The sequence below is a fragment of the Caretta caretta genome, chromosome 1 (assembly GCF_965140235.1).
Source record: "Caretta caretta isolate rCarCar2 chromosome 1, rCarCar1.hap1, whole genome shotgun sequence".
Taxonomy (NCBI): Eukaryota; Metazoa; Chordata; order Testudines; family Cheloniidae; genus Caretta; species Caretta caretta.
In genome coordinates this window covers 191,922,135-191,945,182 of record NC_134206.1, presented here as the reverse complement: position 1 = coordinate 191,945,182, position 23,048 = coordinate 191,922,135, and the positions used below count along the sequence as shown (strand labels likewise).

Below are 23,048 nucleotides of genomic sequence, written 5' to 3'. Positions count from 1 at the left end.
TTGGTTGTGTGTGCAAATGCTTGCAAAGTGAATACTAATGTTTGCAGATTCTAAGTTACAGTTCCATGAATCCTCAAACTTTTGACTCAAAAGCATTTTCTAAAAACGTGTAAGTCAGTGAACCTTGGTTAAGTGAAAACTCCTAGAAATGGAACACACTGGGGCTTGAGATTGGTTAAAGCCAAGTTACTGAAGCATTTGAATCTAGATTCATTTGCAAATTTCTTTCAGCTTTTGCTCAGCTGTCTCAATGAAATTATGATTTTATGTTTTGCATTTTACTCAAAGATACTTGGTTCTTTCTTTTAGTCTCTTGGTGCCTTGGTCAGTAATTTGACTGGTCGCTACGGACTCGAGATGGTCAAAACTCAGAATTTCCATTTTGTGGGAAATGCCATTTTGTAATTCATTTTCATTATGAAAAAGTTTTTCTGTTAAATCCTTAGCCTCTTCGTGCCAACAAAAGTGCCAGTTATGATGATTCTTCTTGAAATGTGCTCTTAGAAAAAAGGGTATTAGAATTATCCCAGCAAACAGCTAGCGCAATAAGTTGTCGTTTAGACCATTACCTTGAACTGCCTCGAGACTGGTAGACTCCTTTTACATAGGCCATCCAACAGTCTTTATATGTGTAGGAGAAATCGTGGGAGCTGGGAGCACCCGTCTCCGATTCCGCAACCAAAGCTATGCAATTCTGAGTCCCATTCTAACGAAAATAGCTTTCCCACAGAATGTGAGAGAGGAGGATGGGAGACCGCAGGGACCAAGTGTACATTGTGTGTTGTTTCCTTGGAAAGGGTGGTTTAAGGAGCTGAAGTTTTTATTATTTTTTCCTTTAATTACCAATAGACAAATTTAAAAAAACCCACAAATTAGATTCTTCTATTAGACCCTGACATCAATAGGAGCTGGAGTTTTATTGTTCGGGCACCCATGATCTCTGGGCCTTCTATAGCCACATTTTAAATTCCTGAAAAGTTTGGGGAAAACATTGGTATTACTCTAACCACCATATATACTCTTGCTATAACATTAGAGTCCTTGTCTCTGTAAATGATGAAAAGCCCTTGGTTTAGAATTAGTCACACAGGGGCATGAAAAGACAGTCACTCCAGAAAGTATCAGGAAAAAAAAAACTGAACGAATGATGAAGTATTCAGTGAAAAAAAAGATATTTTTTCCCCTTGCGATCAGATTCTGTTCTCAGATGAAGCATGTGCTGTTCCTACTGAAGTCAGCAAAGGTTATGCATCTGCTTTTTAGGGCAGATTTTGACGGTGAATTTAAAACACAAAAGCCGACACTAACACTGCAATCATTTCTTGGCATCAGGTTCTTCTGTCCTGTTCTTTTGGCTTCAACTGCATATGTTCATCAAATGGGCTTTGTATGATTAGACCATTCACAAAAGTGACGGGACATTCTGGTTTGTTCTGGCTTTGCATGTAATGTCCTGCTGCCCTGACAACTTTTATCGAGACTCATATTTGTCAAATATTTTCACCCTGGTGTGATTTAAGTGGCACTCTCAAAGCAGTTGGTAATCCAACCCCTCACCGCTGTTGACGTCAGTACCGCAGCAGGAATTGGAAAGCTTGGAATGGAGTTCAATTTTTCACATACTTTTTAACTGACCACTTTGGCTCAGTTTGGCTGCTTCTGCCCTTTTTTTGCTTGTCAGCAAGAGAACTAGAGATTCAGGATTGTGGTGTTTGGAGTAGACACAAAATGGGGTTACAGACATAGGCTTGAATGAATGGGGAATTGGAAATAATATAGTTCCCCTACTTGAAATTAATTTAATATAATCTGAAGAGGGAAAAGCAATAATATAGCACTGCTTATCTTCAGAGTGCTTTAAAAACATTTAATTATGTAAGGGATTTTGCCAGTTGAGCCTGTGTGGAAACACTATATGAAGTTCTGATTTGCTTTCACACCAGCAATTTTTATTGTATTCTATCTCTGCTCTAATACTGGCTCTTATAAGGATTTCATAACAGATTTTCAAATACACAGTCAGCTTGCATTAGAAGAATATTGTCACTGGTAATGAAATTAGGTACTCTAATGAGGTCTGATGAGTCCGTAAGGTTGGTTTTGAAATCATCATGCATAACTTCTCTTCATATTGGCAAAAATGTTGTGGCCCAATCTTGCCCTCAAATAAGCAGCACACACACCATTTTTCACGTACATTTTAAAGACAGCCTTGCTTCTACTGCATGCCAAGGAAATGAGTAAGTTTTCGGGGCACAGGCTCTGGACTTAGCTGTTACAAATGTGATTTGAAAGTATTGCTTCATGTTTGTTTCCATGTTGTTAAGTCAAGATCAGACAAATTGACTGACTTAGTTTTTGGCCCCAATCTTGCATTTGACAGTGTGTGAGCCTACGGCTGCTCCAGTGCAAACCCCTATTGATTAGGGGGCTTCATGTGGGCTAACTGTCTGCCTACATGCTATCAATTGCATAATCAGGGCTTTATTTTACTTCAGGAAAGCAAAATGTTGTTCTTATTCATATTTTCTTTGTTCTTTCTTGTAGCCACCTTTGTTCAAATATGTGTGAGGGAAAGTCACTTTTAGAAAATGTACGGTTAGTCCTGTTGAGGAATTTGGCTTATTTAATCCATTTCAGGGTAACTGTTAAGATTTAGGCTCTTATCCTGCAAAGGACCTACACCCACATTTGAATTGGGGCACTGTGGTTAGTCCCAGTTAAAGTCAGTGAAACTACTTGGTATGTAAAGTACACCCGTGTGTAAGTCTTTGCAGGATTAGGGCCTTGGAATGCTATAAACATTACTGAAGCCTCTTACTGAGTGAGATGCTTGTTATAAAGGTGGACAGCAATATGTGTTTGGGTTTAATTCTCTTCACATAACTTTGCCAGTGTGTTAGGGGACTTGACTTATAGCACTCTTTCCCAATGACAGAATTAGGCTTCGGTTGAATAAAGACTACCAATTTTATGTTGGACTCTGTGGTAGTTTTCTGATGTTTGCTTAGAACTGGATTTTCACCTGACTTGTTCCAATTCAGCTGTAAATCAGATTTGAACTTCCGGTGTCAGTCCCTGGACGTGGAAGATGGATGTGTGAAAGGATTACATGACCTAGCTCCGTTCTTCCAAAGCAGTGACATTTAATTTTTAATTCTTTAGAATGAAGAACTATGGGAAACTTGTGCACAAGTTTCCCAAGAGACCATTATGGATATCTTAGAAATTAGATGTTATGTCTCCTAGTCCGTCCCCTACCAATAAAGGACTGTTCTCTATTGTAATTTTGCTTATATGTTGCATTTAAATGTCCCAAGTGATGGGTGGCTTCCACCACTTCCCCTTGTGATATTATTTCACACACTAATAGAACTCTCTGTTAGAATACTCTTCCTGCTAGTCATCTTGATATTTCTCTTTCTTAGTTTCATCCTCCATTCTCCTCGTCATGCCCCTTTCCAGTATGCTTTATAACTCCTTTCCTTTTTTTGGTGTTGGCACCTTTTAAATATTTGTAGACTGTTCTCATTTCTCCACACTTAGTCATCATCTAATCAAGCTGTACTTATTTTTTTTTTAATTTTACCTTCAGTTGTCCATGACATTTCGAAAGTAGTTGTCAGTGGTACAGCAAATTCATTTGGTAATTCTCTATCCTGCATATTGACCATATGTATATCTTTAGCTAATGGTTTACCTATTTTTTATGAAGGCACTCTATCCTATGGTGATAGTTGCCATATAAATACCTAGCTAGGTGAATGTCTGTTTTTATAAACTTTGACTCACTTCCCAATTATTCAAATACATTTTCTGTTTTTTTCTTGGTGACATGGAGGAATTTTTAGTTGTGTCTTAATTATCATATCTTTTAGGATTTCCTATCTGCCTTTTACATGGCTGGACTTTAATATGTCCACTTATCAACAATTACTCACAAAAGTATTCTGTTTCTCTAATTTTGGTCTCCTGCAATCAGGGGCGGCTCTAGCAGTCGCTGCCAAATTGCCGCCGCGGGACACGGGCTGCCACCCAATTCTGAATGCCGCCCCAAGCACCTGCTTGGAAAGCTGGTGCCTGGAGGCGGCCCTGCCTGCAATTAAACACTTTGCACTGCTGCTTCAATCTGTGAATCTACTAAGCCCTGCGTCACTGGTTCCAAATATCATATTATCAATCAGTTCCTTTCCATTGGTAAGAGCCAAGATGGTGTCTTCTCCAGTTGGAATCTTTTCTACAGAATGATAGAGAATACAGAAATAGTCCTTCTCCAGTAATACAGTGGACATTTATATGACTCTGGAGAATCTTCATCTGGTATATTGTGATCAGTTATGGGTACCTCATAACTAGAAAGATTGAGATAAACTGGATGCTCTCCAAAGAAGGACAAAAATGAATGAGGATAATAAAAATGTGTATAGCATGACTAATTAATACTCTGGGGTGTGTGCGGGGGTCCATGCTAAGTTTATACTCTTCCAGAAATGAAGGAGGGAGATGAAGTAAATTGCAAAAGGTGCAAGGGTTTATAACTAGGAAAAATGAGATGAAAAACAATTAAAAAGGAAATTTAGGTAAAATATTAGAAAAATTAGCCTGACAACTACCTATGTAATAATCTGGAAGTCTCCCAAGGGAACTTTGCAAACATACAATGGGAAATTGTGTCCCCATTTGGGAGTAAAAATGAACTTACATTCACTTGAGTACTTTTTCAACAGTGACACTTCAGAGCACAACACACATTGTGTTTCCAAATGGTAGAACAAAAATAAATTGACAAGCCAGAGGAGAGTGGCTCTCTAAGCACACAAGTGCATGTTCCTCTACATGCTAGCATTATAAACTGCAGTTTAAAATTTAGATGGTGGATTTCTACTTTTGAGTAATCCTGATTTACTGTAATGTTTTGCTTTGCATTGTCAAAATTCAAATTGTTGAGAGGTTGTATAAAGGCATTTATGAAATGGTTTTTATTTTTTGTCTTGTCAATTTCCTGTGTGATAAAGTTTAAAACTTCAGCTACAACCGACAGACAAATGTTATATAACAAAATACAAAAAAAACCTTTGAAGGACTGAATCCAGTAAACCTTCCTCATGCAGATAGTTCTTACTCAACTGAACAATCCACTTAAGTAAAAGGAGAAAAATGTTACTGGGAAGTTGTGGGGGAAGGTAAATTATGTGTAACATACATGATTATCACAGAAATGCTTTCTCAATTTCTCTACCAACACTAAATTATTCAAACACTTAAGCTCTATGGTGCAATGTCTCAAACTAGATTTATATCTCTCAATTCATGGAAATATGAAAAGAATGCCAAACCTACCTATATAAATCTGAACAATCTCATTTTTGTTGAACTCTTTCAGAGGAATGAATACTGTATTTCTGAGGTATAGTTATGAAAAATGATATTAATACACTGTGAGGAATTAAAAAGGAATTGAAGAGAGAGATGTTTAAATATAAATAACAATTTTGATATCAGCATACTTAATTATAAGTTTTCATCTACCAATAATTGTATTCCTGCTTTCAACAAAAATTTTTGAATGAAGGGAGGGAAAGGAGCAATTAGGAGTTATTTAATGTGATGGGAGCACACAGGAGACGGGACATGTAGTGTGTTTCTGAGCAAGGTTTATTGATCTATATGCTGCCAAGATCAGTAGTTTCCCCATGAAATGGCTAACTATCTGACAGATTGCAGATGCAATCAGGGACACTAAGTTAGACTACTAATTACGGTTATGCACCTATCTACAAGATCATATTGTACTTAATTAAAAACTAAAAGGTTGTTACACTAGGACTGCACAATCACATAGTGGCAACAGTAACATCAAAAGTTAGCATTTATATGGTGTCTTTACAGAAATCTGGAAAAGCCACAAAATCAAGCACTGGTCCTACACTATAAACATTTATTAGGAAACCGGAATTTGAAATGTTATTCCTTTTAAGTTTGAAAAAGTTGTTTGTTTTTAACACCAAAACCAATTTTTTTAAAGGAGGATTGCTAGGCTTTTTTGCTATCTATCTAAAATTACATTACGTAGAGATAACTATAAATTACAATGTATGCATTACTTATAACTATGAAATATGCACTGTTCTCATTCAGTTCAGATCCTAAAAGTTCATGAACAGAACTCTAGGCAGGATTTTCCTAAGTGCTCAGCACTGGCCTAACTCTTCTCCCTGAAAGTCGATGGTAATCATATCCTCTCTGATTTGAATGTCATAAGCAGAGCTAGATGAATAATTAAAAAATCAGGTAACTTATTTACAAATATTGCAAAGTGAATTTAATATGTAATTTGCAAACATATTAGTCACATTATCAGACCAGTTTTGTAGATGGGCAAAACTAAAATAGAAAATTCTCTCATTAAAAAAAAAAAATTGAGAAATTCACTGAATCAGTATTATATAACTAGCTCTAGTCAATAGTATGGAATAGTTCCAGTCATGTATATTTACTTGAGATGATGCCTTTCAATAATGCAGAACAAATTTGCTGCCAGCTGTGATAAAAATGTCTATAAAGATTCTGTGCTTATTTACTTTTATTTACATAATCATTTTTGGTACTAACAGACCAAATCATAATCTTATCTTAGAACATTTTTAAATTCTAATATTTCCCTCCAAAATGATGTGTAAAAGGGCAGTGTCTATATATTTTGTAATTCTGATACTCAGGGCTGGATTTTCAGAGTGCACTTCAAGCTAGCGGGAAACACAATTGTGCATGCACAGAAAAGGCAATATTTTAAGAAGTGCACCTAGTGCAACTTAAAATAGGAAAATTGTACTGTACATTTATATAACTCAAATTTATGTTTGTCACAGAAGGTGATTTTCTATGTCTGTGAACTGCCACTGTTGACTCTGCAACATGCATCTCTAGTAATGAAACGTTTTAAGCAAGAGAAGGCACACAAATTAGAACATCCCAGCCCCTGCTTGAAAATTAAGGGGTATCTGAGGACCATTTGGTTCCTATTTGTGAACCTGCAGTTTGTTTCTGATTTTGATACTGTACAAGATATCCTCAAAGCATCTGCTTTTGGGTTTTTGCTGCAAATGTTTTTCAGCTATGTATGATAAGGGCTCTTAAGGGACCTTGCTGGCATTTCCTCAGCCTTTTTCATTTTAATGGTTTTGCTTCTTTGTTGGCTCTCACAAGATTTTTTTTTTTCAGTGTTGTTGGGTTTTTTTTTTTTTTTTTTTTTGGTTTTGAGGGATTTTTCCCCCCTTGCTTTCTACCTTGCACTAGCTTTCGGGTACTCAGGTGTAAGATTTCGTTAATAGTTACACAAAGATTGTAGTGTCAGTTTGAATTCATTGAACACTTTGCAGTCCCCTTCTCCTGCTTCCCACCCAGCAGTTTCTTCACCACTTGTGCCTGTGTTTAGAGTTATTTGACAATCCCTTATTAGTTCCGGAGAGGAACTTATAAAGGCTAATAGGGGTTTGCATTACAACTGACAGCTGGTACTAGACTTTAATAGAGAGCAATTGTAATGAGAAGTGTAAGTTTGGTAACATTTGAGGAAAATGCTCTTAAAGTAAGAACCATCTTGAAAGATGAGTATGAGTAGTTGAGAATCATATATATGACTGCTTCTCCTCAGCTTGAAGTACAGGATGTTGTCAAAACAGGCTGTTGGCAGACATCTAAATAACCAGTAATTGATATCAGACTTTATTGAACGTTTATGACTGCAAGCAAAATTGCAGAATTGATTGTTACTCTGCATTACAAATTGGATAACCAAAATTTTATCCATAATGGTTCACTTTCCTTGGCTTTGAAATTGCATTGAACAGTATTTGGTCCGTAATGGCATAATCTTGATCCAGAATGATTTAGTCTTAACACACTTGTTAGAGGAGTCAGAGTGATTAGGAATTCATTGTTTGTAGTTTCTGCACTGAGTGCTTATCAACATTATATGCCATGTAAATCAGTATACCTGGTATGTCAAGGGAAAAAAAACCCACACTCAGGTCTTGTGTTTAAACACAAATGAAGCTTCGACACAAACAAGTACAAATACTTCCAGCGTCATAGGGGCAAAATGTGTCACTATCATGTATCTGTGGGTTCAACTCTTGTCTACTGTAAGGTTAAAATTTGATGTGATAATTTAGAACAGCTGCTCTTTGAAAGGAAGATTCATTTTCAACAAGGGAAGAAAAAAACATGGTAAAGGCTGACAATATGCCAACCCTGAATAACAGCATAAATGAGATGGGACAATTCTGTTTAACGATATGGTTGAAATAACTCAGTTTTCCTTGCCATTGGTATTTCCAACCTTTGTGTTTCTGGTCAAGTGTACTGCTTATTGAATGTATCATGTGTTACTCTTGCTGGAATGATTTTTTTTCTTTGTTGAAATTTTGACAATGATGTACGATGGCACATAGTGGATCGGTAGGTAACATTATAAGCTAACCAAAAAAAAATATTTTAAAAAAAATCATATACATCATATCCCTGTCCAACCTGCTGTTAGTACAAACATATTACTGTTTCACAAAATAATGCTTCAAAGCTCGCAAATAGACTTACTGCATTAGGGAGGGATTACATTATGGCCTACATTCATTGGTCCATCTCTGTCCAGCAAAGCATTTAAGTATCCACTTAAGTCCCATTGATTTCAGGCACATGCTTAAATTCTATTAAAGTTAAGCATGTGAATAAAATAAAGTTAAACATGAGTATAGCTCATCCATTAATGAACTCTGTATAGGCTACAGGCATCAGCCCATATGGAACTACTTGCAGGTTTGGGCATGCTCTCTCTCTCTGTCCCTGTCCCCCCCTCCCCACGCCCCCCTTGGTTTCTCACAACTCTCTGTTGAGAAGAGAATGATAGAAAAGATAAACCACAAGTGTCCAGCTCTCAATCTCAAAGAGAAATGCCATATTTTTCTTTGCTCTCTGAAGCCATATTTTTTCTAATAACATATCATGAAGATATATGGTATGAGTGTGCAAGACAACAGTTTTACATCTCATACTTTAAGAAAAATGAGAACACTTCTGCATCACTTGATTACTCTATTCACAGAATATAACCACTGATAAAGCAATTAAGATACTATGAAACGGTCATCTGTTTGCAGATATGTGAATTAACAGCAGTCATCGAATTAAAATGATGGATGAAGTGCAATACAGCAGAAATTATGTACAATATACTTGCACCGTTCTCTGCATACAATCATTTGCAAACATAGAATTTACAGGATTTGATCTGATTTTAACATGCAGATTCTCTCTCTGCACGCATTCTTTGCAATCTGCATGTGCATCTGTTAGTACATGTAAAATTACCCATACACATTTAGAAGCTTTTTTTTAAATTGGCGCCTCAGAGTTATTTTCTACATGTTCTTTTATAACAAAGCTTATTCTTCCCTGAAGGGGGAAAATGTTTTTATCTGGGTGTGTAGAGATGTATTTTTTAAAAATAATGTACACTTGGTTATAAACTAAAGATTACTTATATGCTTTAATATTGAACTGAATAATGTATTAATGATTACTGTACAAAGAAATGCAAGCAAATGTTGGAATGTGAGGTAGGACCAATTAAATGGAGGTATCTCCAGCTGTTAAAAAGTTCTCTTTCAGGTTGTGAAACCACTGGAATTCTCGGAAAGTCTACAGGATATAAAATCCTGCTGTTGGAGCCCTTTTTCTGTAACATGATCATAATAATGATCTGACAGGTATAAGCAATTATTTTAACAAGCAGTTCTTCAAATCTGTTTTAGGAATTTCCAGGTTCAGTTTCTGGAAGACTTATATGAAAAATAAAAGCAACTTCAGGGCTCTGAGACTGCCACTTGAGGAGAACTCTAGGTGTATCCGTGAAGAAAATGAGAGAGGTATAGCCATTCCATCTCTAAATCTAGTTTTCATACTGGAAAGAAAATAAGACTGTGAAGTCGGATGGGAGACATATTAGCAGGAGGAAGTTTTGGGAAATCTTAAACTGCCACTGCAGATGCTCTGTCTGCTCCATGAATCAAATGAAGACCTCAGACCTGTAACCAAAATGCTATTGACTTCAGGTGAAATTTGGTTGTGAGGTTGTTAGTCCAAAACCTTGCATGAGCATTTACAGGTTAGGGGTTACAGGAACAGGAGGAATAGAGTAAGATAATTACACTTGTCATTAACATTTAATTAGCAATAGTGGATCCCTTCCCTCGTGGTCTAAGGGTAAGAAGGACGAAGGAGCAGGCTGCTGAGTCTCCCTGCTTGAGGCTGATGGAGTAAAATGGAAAAAGGAAATAGACATAGAGAAACTTTGTCTCATTCACCTGAAAAAATTTCATTATGGTAGAGGAATGAGTCCACAAATTCAGTAGTGATCAGTTCTTCAGTCTCCCCTACTTTACGAGGCAGAGTCAGATGTTTTTGATTGGCTGGGATGACTCTCCAGATAACTTTTCCACATGAGGAACCCCTCCAGAGAGTCTCAAAGCTAATAGCTATCATATCTGAATAAAATACTCTTTCAACACATATTAACAATAACAGATAACATTGCCTAATTCTTAGTTGTTCACACATGTCTGCTACTACTAAGAAGAACTGTGTATCCTAAGGGAAAAAAACTTGCATATCAATTGAGATGAACCCAAAGGACATTGATTAAATGTAAGAACCCTGTTTTCCATCAGCTCTCCCTAAAAGGGTGGGGGGAGAGACATTGCAACACTGTTGAAAATTAACCTCCAGTAAGAAGAAGATGTAAAATATGCAGTTGGATGAATTTATGGACCAATCCTCCTACCAAAATGAGATCTTCAGGTGAGTAAGACAAATTTTCTCATTCTCACTGTAGGGGATGGGTCCACAAGGTGGATGGGATTTTTGTAGCAGTATCCTGCAATCCCATGAACTGAGAGAGAGCTGTGGTTTGTTTCACTCAATTTAAATATATCAAACTTGTAGAATTTGGTGAATGTATGCAGAGATGCCCTGGACACTTGTTCACATGGTGTATTGGACCTGTTGGCCAATGAAGCAGCCATTGCCCCCATAGGATGGGCTTCAATCTTGAATGAAGGAGTTTTCCCCTGGGCTTTCTGTGTGTCACAAATTTCCCAACTAATAGATCTTGCTGTGGAGGACCTGGAAGTTTTCTGTCTCCTAACCGTGTGGTATGTTAGAGTGAACCAAGTGGAGTGTTTTTCTGAAGGGTTTTGTTCCCTTGATGTAGATTGTAATTGCTCTCTGGGTGTCTAAGGTGTGCCATGCTCTTTTTTTGGGAGAGTAGGCTGGATGTGGGCAAAAGTAGCAGAGCAAAATCTTCTGGGAGTGTTGGAAGAATTAATTTATCTCAGGGATGAATGAAGGGTGTGTTCCTAGTATCACCCTGTCATTGTGGAAAATAAAGTGTAGAGGGAGATGAGAGAGGACTCCCAACTCTGAGACCCTTCATGTGGTCATGGGGATGTTATGGCCCCTAAAAAAAAGTGATTTTTTTCAGGAAATATAGACACACTTCGGACAGGGGTTTGAAAGGCGTACCCAAGAGTGCATTCAATACTAGGGAAAGATCCCAGGAAGTTACACTAAATAGGAAGAGATCTCATTAGGCCGGTAGCTTTGAGGATTTTTTTGGATGTGAGGATTTTGGGATAAGGGAGAATGACCCCTGCCAGAATTCAGAACATAACTGACACTTGAGTTCTGTATGTGTGGTACTGTAGTCCCATAGACAGATGTGTTTGTAAGAATTCTAGGAGTAATTTGACCAAAGCTGATCTTGCTGCGTATCCTCTTCAGGTGCACCAATAATCAAATCTTCTACATATTATTGTATACCGAGAATCAGTGGAAATTTAGGGTTGAAATCCTGTCATCAGCATATCCTTGTTTAGTTAAACTGAGCTCTCTGTAACCAGGCAGTCAGTTTCAGAGATGCCAGGTTGCAGTAGCCCGGATGGCCATGAGATAGTAGATCCAAAGTTCCAGAGTAACAGCTGTGTTAGTCTGTATTAGCAAAAAGAAAAGGAGTACTTGTGGCACCTTAGAGACTAACCAATTTATTTGAGCATAAGCTTTCATGAGCCGATGAAGTGAGCTGTAGCTCATGAAAGCTTATGCTCAAATAAATTGGTTAGTCTCTAAGGTGCCACAAGTACTCCTTTTCTAGATCCAAAGTGGACTGTAGGGGGTTTAGAGACTGTAGGGTAGTGGTAGGGGAGGGACTGCAGAAATCTCCATGAGGTCTGAAAACCAGGACATCCAGGCCAGTGCAGTGCAGCTAAAACATTATAGCCTGTTGGATAATGTATGTTGGTATGGGAAAAGGAGAGAATGCATTTAGCACAGCCTTTGGCCATACCTGGGAGAAAGTGTCGATTTTCCTGGCACAACAGTCTCTCCTCCTGGCATAGAAATTATTCATTTTGGAATTGGAACTGTATACAAAGAGATTCCAAGTTGTTCTCCTAAAAGTCTGGACTATGTGATCAAACTCCCTCTGATAGAGCCACAGCTCCTCTGGTCCATGATTCTGCTGTTGAGCCAATCTGCCATTGCATTCAGTTTTCTGTTGATGTGCATGGCTTGGACTGACAGAATTTCTTTCTCAGTTTGCCTGAGGAAGGATGTACCTTTTGCTTGTAACAAGCTTGACCAGGTGTCCCCTAGTGTGTTTACATATGTCATGCTAGTAGTGTTGTCTGTGAATGCAGGTATGCGTCTGGCTTTAAGGTAGGGAGGAGTGCTTGAATGCCTAGGTGAATTACTCACATTTCCAAATAATTTATGGTGTAGTGAGATTCCATGTGTGAGCGCTGACCTTGTACCATGTGTTAAATAGTGTGAGCTCCCCATCCTTCCAAACTGGTATTTGTTGTTATGGTGTCTCTCTACAGTTCTGCCATCTGAGGTTTTTTTGCGCTTGGTTTTTTTGTTTTTGTTTTTTCTCCTGTGGAGGAAAGTCTTATAGTGCAAGGGCTGAAATTATGAATGTGAGTAGGGAAGCTCAGAAGATAGTACTGGAGACACCCGAGGTGAAACTTTGCCCATGGGAGTAGGTATATGCATGAAACGAACATGCCTAGTTGACTTAAGTCCTTCACGCAGGAGTATAGATGGTGAAGGATTTTGTACATTTGCTCCAAAATCCATGCCTGCCTGTCTTTGGAGAAGAATGCCCTTCGGAGTGAGGTGTCCAGTCAAACCCCAGCTGTTCCGTTGTCTGTGTTAGGATGAGTTGGCTTTTATCCAGTTTTATTATAAACCCATGTTGTTGAAGGCAGTGTACTCTCTGTTGGTTTCTGACTGACTTTTATAGGGAGGGGGCTTTTAACAGAACATCACTGAGAAAGATTTACCCTTTTCTGATGTACCCTTTTCCACTGTTACCACTGGGCGCTTTGTGAATATTGGCAGCAGTGGTCCTGCCAAAAAAAAAAGGGCTTCATACTGCATGTGCCGAGTGCCATATGCAAATTTAAAGTACCATCTGTGAGAAGAATGGCAATTTGGAGAAATGTCTCCTTCAAGTCCACTGACGTTAGGAAACCCCCCTGGTAGACTGAGTGGTCTCCATTTTAAACTTGTGGGACTTAATTGACTTGTTGAGTGTCATTAAAACCGGAACTGCCCTGTCTTCCCCTGATTTCTTCAGAACCAGGAATAGCATGGAGTATGACCCCCCAACACAGTTCCTGCTCCCGAATTTGGAGAAGGTGATGGATTTGCCTACATATTACCTTCCTTTCGAATGGGTTGAGGAAGAGAAGAGGGGGAGAATTCTGTGGCAGAGGATCCTTTTGAATTCTAGGTGTACCTCTTGGAAATGGTGTGCCTCATCCATTTGTCTGTGCTGGTGCCTGCAAACCAGGTGGGAAAAAATAGAGGCAGGAGGCCCTCAAGGGAAAAGCTAGAGGAAGGATGATAGTCTCTGATTGCTTTTAGGAGCATTCTTAGAAAAGGAGTCACCTTTTGGTTTGTTGGATTTGGCTTTACTCCACCTATTCTTGGATGCCATCTATCTGACAGAGACAATGAAAGCACTGAGCAGATGTTAGGGAATGGCTGCCTGAAATTAGGCTTCTGAATATTTAGGCATCTAAATAAGTGGCTTAATTTTCAGAAGTGCTGAGAGCACAATAGCTCAATTATGTTAGATTGTTGGATAAAGCACTTTTTCATGACATAGAAGCAAAGGGCCAAATCTTGTATTGAGCTCATTTGGGAGTTTTGTCAGATTAAGGAATTATTTGTCCCCTAAATACACCTTAGCACTGACATAGAACCTTCCATCCAATGGCAGAGTAGGAGAGGACTCTTCATCCCAACCTACACGAGAGGTTGTGAGACTTGCCCATAAGCACATAGGGCTGGATTGTAAATTTACAATTTGCCTTGGATAAGGGAGCTCCAAGGAGCAAAGCAGGGACTGAAATGGGACTTAAAGGTGCAGTTTATCCTTGGGAGGAATTAGAGAGTTCATTTCATTTCATGGAACTGTCTTCTCCCTCCATGCACTCAGCCGGCTGTCCTGAACAATGGCTGGAGGAGGTGGCAGGGGCCCAGGGGCAGAGCTGGGATTCCTCCCACGCTCTGCCTTTCCCTGCTCACTTGCTTTCAGTGGGGAGTATAAACTGACTAGCCCCTTCTCACCTCCTCAGTCCCAATCTAAGAAGTGAGCCAATGTGTGTGGGGGGGGACTTGCTTCTCCCAATCCCCCTATGCAGCAGAGTAAGGGCTATGACAATCTAGCCCACAGTGAGTCTGTCACAGGGTTAGTAATAGAAACCAGGAGCCTGATTCTGATCCCAGTTACACCAATTTTACACCAGTGTGATTACATTGATTTCAGTAATTATTTCTGACTTACTACAGTGTGATATCAAAAACAGGCCCCTGTCTCTTGACTCACTTCCCCATGCTCTTACAAATAGACCTTGCTGCCTCCCTAATAAAACTAGACATTATTGTCTTATCTAATTTTTAAAAAAACCGTATGCTAAAAGCAGGTGTTCAGTCACAAAGGTGTTTAGATGGGGGTTGTGTAAACTTGGATTAAACACTTCCTTGGAATTGGGGCAGTCTAATGTTGTTTAAGTTGCTTCCTTAAAACCAGGCATGCTAACCATCCCAAATTCTTTTATAATTAGGGAGTACTTTATAGCCCGTCCGTTATCCATCTGTTGGGCTGCCTCTTCTTTTATGGAATCATAGCAGTCAAACTCTTAATTCACACTGAAATGGCTATCAAGTCTGACCACAGAACCACCAGGTTGAAACCATGATCTAGTCAGTGCATTGTTTATTTTTTCTCTATCTATCTATCTTATCTATCTATCTATCTATAATAACATGTATTGAATATAAGTAGTTGCTGACTGTGACTTTTTCCTTGCTGGAGAAAAAAGTTCCTGGGTACAGTTCTCAGGAAAAGATGGAAGAAAAATAGGTCCTCCATTGCAGTGGTGAGCTGGAGCCGGTTCCCACCGGTTGGCTAGAACTGGTTGTTAAATTTAGAAGCCCTTTTAGAACCGGTAGTTCCGTGAGGGACAACCAGTTCTAAAAGGGCTTCCAAATTTAACTGGCCAAAAGTGGCGCCTTAGGCGCCGACTCCATGGGTGCTCCAGCCCTGGAGCACCCAAGGGGAAAATTTGGTGGGTGCAGAGCACCCACCGGCAGCTCCCCTCCCCGCCTCACCCCTGGCACGGCCCCGGCCCCAGCCCCGCCCCAGCCCACCTCCTCTCCACCTTTGCCTCTGCCTCCTCCCCTGAACGCCCTGCCCCGCTCTGCCTCTCCGCCCCCCCTCCCCCCCAGGCTTCCTGCGAATCAGCTGTTCGCGTGGGAAGCCGGGATGGGCTGAGAAGCAGGCCGCGGCTTCCTGCTCAGGCCAAGGGAGGTGGAGGTGAGCTGGGGACGGGGTGTGAGGAGGGCCGCCCGCGCCGCAGCAGGTAATCTGGGGCGGGGGGCATACAGGGGAACTGCTCCCCGCCCCAGCTCACCTCTGTCACCCTGGGCCTGAGCAGGAAGCCACCGCCTGCTTCTCAGCCCTCCCTGGCTTCCCACTGAACAGCTGATTCGTGGGAAGCCGGGGGGGCGGAGAAGCAGAGCGGGGTAGTGCGTTCAGGGGAGGAGGCAGAGCAGAGGTGAGGTGAGCTGGGGCCGGGTGCGGGGCGGGGAGCTTCTGGTGGGTGCTCTGTACCCTCCAAATTCTCCCCATGGGTGCTCCAGCCCCAGAGCACCCAGAGAGCCGGCGCCTAAGGCGCCACTTTTGATGTGATCATTGGGGGGAGCGGCCGTTCCCCCTGCTTCCCTCCTAGCTATGCTCCCCCACCCCTAGGAGCCAGAGGGACCTGCCGGATGCTTCCTGGGAGCTGCCCCAGGTGAGCACCTCCGGGACTCCCCACCTCGTCCCCTGGCAGGTGCCTCTGGCTCTTAGGGTGGGGTGGGCACCCACTACGGTGGCCCACAAGAGCCTCCTGCCCAGTTCTGGGGATAGTCAGGGGACAAGAGAGGGGTGGATAGGGCTGGAGGGGGGCGTCAAGGAATGCAGGGGGGTTGATGGGGCAGGAGTCCCAGGGGGCAGGGGTGGGCAACGACCCCCTCGTGGGGTGAGGAGGGAACCCGTTGTTAAGATTTTGGCAGCTCGTCACTGCTCCATTGTATATAATCAGATATAGTGGGTTCTAACCCATGAAAGCTTATGCCCAAATAAATTTGTTAGCCTCTAAGGTGCCACAAGGTCTCCTCGTTATTTTTTCCTGAACAAGTTATCTCTTGTTTTTTTTCTTTTCCAATGTTTCTGACGAGGGAAGTTGTGGGAGGCTATTTGTCTACTTGTTTCTAAAGCTGGATTGCCAGCTGGCTGAAGTTTCTCTGAACTTCTCCTTTTTTCAATAAGGTTCTACAGGCAGATACGTAGTGAGGCACAGTGTTTTGCTTACACTATGAAAATCAGCCATGGGTTGAAAAGGTCACCCTCAGAAAACAAAGTAATCCAGGGTGCATTGGTCATTCCTGAACACACACATAGCTAGTCGAGTTTAGTTCTATGGAATAGAGTCTGGTAAAGACTGAGCAGACACCATTGCTTGATTATAGCCTCACATTGGGCATATGACAGTACCTTTCAAAGTCAAAGGTTATTGCTTTCTAAAGTAACCCACATCCCACCTGTACAAAACCTAGATGAAAGCTGAAGATTTAGTGTGACACTGAAACAACAATTTTAAAATGTATGCATTTTCCAATAAAATATTTTTATAGTAAGGGAAGATGTCCTGACAGTCAAAAACCTTAGGGTTATTTTATAATTCAGCTACATTATAAGGATTTACGTCTAAAACTAATGATCGGGTTTTTTTCAGTCCCTGAAATCTGTCAAACCTTTGCTTAACTCAGTAACTCTTCCAGACTTTGATATCCAAAGAATGTCCTTATTTTATGTGCATGAATTTGCTCCTTTCAGCATGTATTTTTCATGTTATAAGGGGATTTGGTGCTCTTTGTTTTTTTGTAAATCAGAAGGCTTCATATTTTCTAGGTTTCCCATTTTACCAAATAATCCCAAAATGGCCATGGAGAAGTTACTAATTTTTGTTTCTGGATTTAAAATGTGCCATGGGTCTCTGAGGGTTTGGTTTTAAAAAGTTTGAGGTTTTAAATACTGTGATATTTGAAGCAGCGACATTCCATCTCTTTTGCATACATTTAAAAGTATTAGTGGTTATAATATTTTTCTGTCCCACCAGGGGATGGGGGTGGAGGATGGGGCTGAAGAGAAGCACATTGTTCAGAGCATCTCTAGCATCTTAGTGGCTGGAATCCAAGTGGTCAACATGTGGGAGCATGTTGACGGATGGCGGGAATATGGCTGCTGCACCCAGGCAAGACACTGAAAAGGCCATTGGTTAACAAACTGCTCCCCTTGAAGGGTATGTAACGTGGCATGAATTCTGGCAGAAAGAGGAGGGGACATGGACTGCGAGAACATTTTCTTAAAGATCACAAGACCCCTTCCCTGCCAAAGTTAAAAAAGATGGCTAGTATAACAGTCCATCAGATGAAATGAGACCTTTTTCACCTAGAACAGAGTTTAGGAGCCAAGGAGCAGCTGCAATGTCCTCGGCTAAAACAACATAATCAAGTTCCCTGAAAGTAGTGGCTTGCGTTTTCCAACAAACTTACTGGAAGTATGCTAGCCATTTACTGACGATTGATTTAAAGTAGGGTCAGGGTTAGCCATCATAATGCCATGATAGCAATGAACTTTTAATAACACTCCACTTCATGCAGTGTAAATTTGTTTCAGAGTAGTAGCCGTGTTAGTCTGTATCCGCAAAAAGAACAGGAGGACTTGTGGCACCTTAGAGACTAACAAATTTATTTGAGCATAAGCTTTCGTGAGCTACAGCTCATTTAGTTGGATGCATGCAGTGGACAGCAGCGAGGTCATGCTGATATACATAAGCTGAAAATATGGCCCATATCTCTAAAAGGTTTCTCAATATAAATTTCAAAAATATATGGTTGTATAGTGTATCTGCACCCAGTTTGGAAGTCTTTAGACTTGTTGTGATAAAGAGATAAACCCTCCAGAAATCTGATGAAGTTTATACTTAACGAAGAAGGGGGAATGACATGATTTCTTCCCCTTCATGATTACTTTGGACTGTCTGAGAAACTTGTGGGTATTGATTGTGAGGCATAATTATTTATGAAGCATAATTATTTGAGAGTCTTGAACGAATGGTGCTCTTTAAATCCAAAGCAGTATTATTAGTAACTCCCAATATACCATGCTGACAATATTCTAAGAAGTCTGTCATTTTTGCTTTCGTTTTTAAATTAGGTAAAATTGAAGCAAAACTCTGTGTGAATATAAATGTTTATCAAGCTATCCAGAACTTTAAAAAAGTCCTTACTGGAAAAGTTTAAAAAGCATCAACATGGTTATAGGGCTTTAAAAAAAACCCAGAAGTATAATGCTTCTATTCAAATGCTTTGCTCAGATCATGGTTTCCTGTTCATTCTGCAGGACTTCCCCATTCAACAAAAACCTGTAAATGTGACTGTCTGGCTGTTGATTCTAATGGGAGTGGATGTTATGCCATGAGCAGCATGTCTTGCCTTCTGCATCAGCAGCTATTCATAACATCAAAGCATTCATTTTTTCTTTGTTGTTGTTGACATGACTTTTTACTTCTCCTTCTCCTGCTGTGATGGACCCTTAGACCTTTGCACATGCTGCCTTCTCCCCCACCCCCATCTACTGTGTTGCTCTTTGGTATGAGAGCATAGGGTGGGGGAGTTACCCAGGTTTCTCCTCTTCTCTTCTTGGATAGCTATTGCTGGCGGGCTTTGAGACTGAGGATTGATGCTCAGTGCTGGTTCTCAGTAGGAGTCGGTGGAACACATGACTAAGATAGATGACTGCACGTTGGAGTCTGTCGGCTGGAAAAGGCCGTGGTGTAACTGAAGGGAAACCCTGTCCTCGTTGGCTGAGCTTTCATTCAAATTATCTGAAGGGAGGCGGTGGAGGAGAGCTGCTTTGTGGAATATTTTTGTAGTTTTAAAGTGCCAACTCTCTGACACATAGGGCCTGCTCTTGCTCTCATTGAAATCAGTGGCAAAGCTCCCATTTACTTTAGTATGAGCAGGATTGAGTAAAAATATGTCAAGAAATGAGAAATGTTGTTTTTTTGTTTTTTGGATAGATGAGGAATTTCTGGGTGGCTTATTATTTTAAAATAGAAACGTATCTCCATGCAGGTTAAGTCAAAGAAATGAATCACAATTAGTGAATGAATTTCAATTACTGTTGTGTGTGAATTGTCTTCAGATTATGAAATTTTCAAAATATTAAATATCATCATTCACGATCTTCTCTAGCAGATAACTTCTGATCTGCTGTTCATCCAAGAACACTTTAAAGGATATTGTAAATCACCATTTGAACCCATGCTAGTTATATTTGTCACATGGCATTGGTTTTGTCCGACAGATGACTTATATAACTAATATGAATGCAAATTGCAAACATTACAGTGAAATACACACTTACAAATTTGTGTAGTATTCATTTATTATGTAAATTATCCAGTATGAAATCAAAAGAAACTCACATGGAAGTGAACAGCACAAATTACAAATTGTGAATTTTATAATCAAATATACAATTAGAAATTTTCTCTAGCAAATAGTCCATTTAAAATTTTGCTTTTTACAAGTATTTGGGGTAGTAGAGATTAAGTGCTGAAATATTTGCAGTAACTATACATGATGGGGTTACAATATGGTGCAAATGAAATTCACTCTAGAATTCAGATGATTATTTTTGGACTGTTTCCACTATTCATGCAGCTCTATTTTGCCACCCTTATTCACACTGAGTTCTTTTGTGAGTGAGCATTGTGGATTAAGGATAACATTATCCGGCTCTACATGTTTGAATATCATTAGTTCCCAGCTTCACCTCCAAGGCTAAAAAGTTTGGGACTAAGAGCAAATATCACTATCAGCCAATATGTCTTGTTACGATAGAATCATCTTATTCTGAAACCATTTTTTTCATAGAACACAATCCCCCTAAGAGGAGTTTCACTGAGGCAGCCCTGCAGTACACTGAAAGTTCTTCAGTTTGAAGTACACTGAAACAATGTGGAGCTTTAATTCCTCATCATTATAATTTAGATATGGATCTGAATTGCAAAGTTGGTATGTGGGTCTGAAATTTCTGGAAATCTGAGGTTTTTGGATCTAGTGTTTTGGTCCAGATCTGTCTTTTACAGCACTGAAAGGACTAACTCCGCTTTCCCTTCCCTCTCTCCACACATATGTCCCAGCAGAGGAGGTGAGCCTTACTCAGATTGCATCTCATGAAAGAGCAATTTATAACATATAGGACAGGGAGATTTATTTGAAAACATATGGAGACCAGGGGGGTGCAGCCTACAGAGACTACTTGTCCCAGCATGTGGTGCTCCATCGTAATCTGAGCGGAAGCCAATGGGATCAAGCTAAAGGGATCCCATGCTGGGATTGGCAGTCTCCATGAGCCAAGATTAGAGTAACCATGAGACACATTTGGGCCCCAGACCGCTGCTGCCATATAGTGTTTTGGCCAGTCTGGAAATGCCCCAGTGGCAGTACTTGCAGCAGAAAAATGTGACTTAATATTAAAGAGTAATGCGTGCACACTACATTTTATTTAAAAGCTCAGGTCAGCTAATATGGAAAGAAATAAGGAAATGGATTTAATTTAATTGAAAAAGGGAGACAAACTATATCAGAAAATAATAATGTCATCCTATCGGCTGAAGGCATATAGGAAAACCAGATTTAGAATTTCATTTTAAAGTGTAGCTATTACGGAGCCTCTGAACAAGGAATCCGAACTTGACATTAAAATGAAGAATTGTATATTATGTAAATCCCATAACAACCTGAGTGTCTGAAGCAAAGATTGTTTGTGTTGAGCTTAATTTAAACTGTGATTCAATTACCTTCCCCGTGTAACAGCTGTTTTAGTCCATTTTACCCTGAGGAAGGCTCGTAATGTTGTACAGAGCATTGTTTTAAAATAATTATTCGAATGGTGCAATAAATTACTGAAATGTAATCTAAATGAATGACTTTCATTAATACTTCATAGTTCATATTTTCTTAGCTTTGTTAATGTTACATTTTTGTTATGATAGAACATTTTTGTGTCATTTTCTTTTCTCTGAAATATGAATTATTTCCCTCAGGTGCAGGTTTCTGGGAATGTTGCTAGGCTTAAGAACCAGCTGATACACACTCTGTAGTTTTTGCCTCATGAAATGCCATGACATTTTTAAGATGGCAGCACTTCTGAAACTATGGCATATATTTCTCTGGGGGAGTGGGCTGGAGGAGCCTAGAAAGAGAACACACTATCAGAATTTCCTAAGACTACTGACGAAATGAGAGAGAGTGTGAATGTTTGCAGGACCTCAGAATTCTAGCTCAATCAGACTTTACATGGAGCGTCTTTGCTTGCAGCGGGTAATGAAAAGCAAAAAGAATGAATGTTTTTGTAAGTACAGTGAAACTGTCATCTGTGACACATTAAGTGGCCTACAAAACTTGGTTGCTAAGGTGGCCTTCTAATTAAGGTGAATTAAATAGTACTTGACATATTTGGGGATACTTTAGGGTGATCTGTTAAAATACAAAGTTTCCTAATGAAAGGTCTTCTGCACATGTTTCACTGTACCAATAATTATTTTATCAAGATGTCTTTTCCCTTAAAAATCAATTAGCAATAATACTCAGCATTTATGCTGGCTATTTAATTCATAAATCTCACTGAGGTTTGGAGCATTAGTTCAATACCATCATCTGCAGTTTACAGATTGTGGCAGGGACTGAAATTCAAAGAGATTAAATTGTTTGGTCATGCAGTAATCCACAGTAGAGTGAGGAATAGAACCCAATTTTCCTGATTCTCAGTCCATGGTCATTGCACTGTACCATAGCAGCCTCTTGCTGTTTGAGAGTGGTGAATGACTCTGAACACATGCATATGTACTGGTAATATGGTTAAACAATGAAACCTTTCAGTAGTAAGTGAAGGCATTTGTTGGGGAGCCAAGCCTGCAGTCTTTACTCAGGGAAAGATCTTGTTGGCTTCATTCAGGGTTTAGCCTTTGAATGATTACAAGATCTACTCTTATGATCTGTATTTAAAATTCTCTCTCAAATTAGAGTAAGCCCAGGAACATGAAACAAATCAAAAGTGAGGTTTTTCTTTTGTGAAAAGAGAGAGAATAAAACTAGTATAGTGTAGTTTGTATGGTGTATGAAAACCCCTTAGTACAGAGGTTCTCAATCAGGGGTATATGTACCCCTGAGGGTATGCAGAGGTCTTCCAGGGGGTACATGAACTCATCTAGATATTTGCCTCATTTTACAACATGCTACATAACAAGCACTAGCAAAGTCAGTACAAACTAAAATTTCGTACAGACAATGACTTGTTTATACTGCTC

The 23,048-nt window shown here is 39.8% G+C and overlaps 1 protein-coding gene across 3 annotated transcripts in view; it reads left to right on the top strand.

Moving 5' to 3' along the window:
• Nucleotides 1-23,048, top strand: part of EPHA3 (EPH receptor A3) — a 311,971-nt gene that overhangs the window by 99,672 nt on the left and 189,251 nt on the right. The window lies entirely within an intron of this gene.